Source organism: Bison bison, unplaced genomic scaffold, assembly GCF_000754665.1.
Source record: "Bison bison bison isolate TAMUID 2011002044 unplaced genomic scaffold, Bison_UMD1.0 scf7180017864193, whole genome shotgun sequence".
NCBI classification, from domain to species: domain Eukaryota; kingdom Metazoa; phylum Chordata; class Mammalia; order Artiodactyla; family Bovidae; genus Bison; species Bison bison.
In genome coordinates, this window is record NW_011494765.1 from 195657 (window position 1) to 196065 (window position 409).

Genomic DNA, 409 nt, shown 5'->3' on the forward strand with positions numbered 1-409 from the left:
AATACTTCCATCTAGCATTTCCATTTCTGAAAATATATGTACACAAAAATAGCCTGTAAAATATCCATGCAGCATCGCTTTTGTAATAACCATCCCTACCCCCCCCAAAAAGGAGATAGGTAAGTGGCATGAGTAGGGAAATGTGTATTACTAATGGTACATCTATTAGTCTATTAAATACTTTAAAAAATAATGAGGTAGATCCCATGGTAATATAGGAGGTCCATGATATATTGATGAGAGAAACAAAGAAAGCTCCAGAACATATGATCCCATTTTTGTAAAATCAAAATTCTACATATATGCTGCTGCTAAGTCACGTCAGTAGTGTCCGACTCTGTGCAACCCCATAGACAGCAGCCCACTAGGCTCCCCCATCCCTGGGATTCTACAGGCAAGAATACTGGAG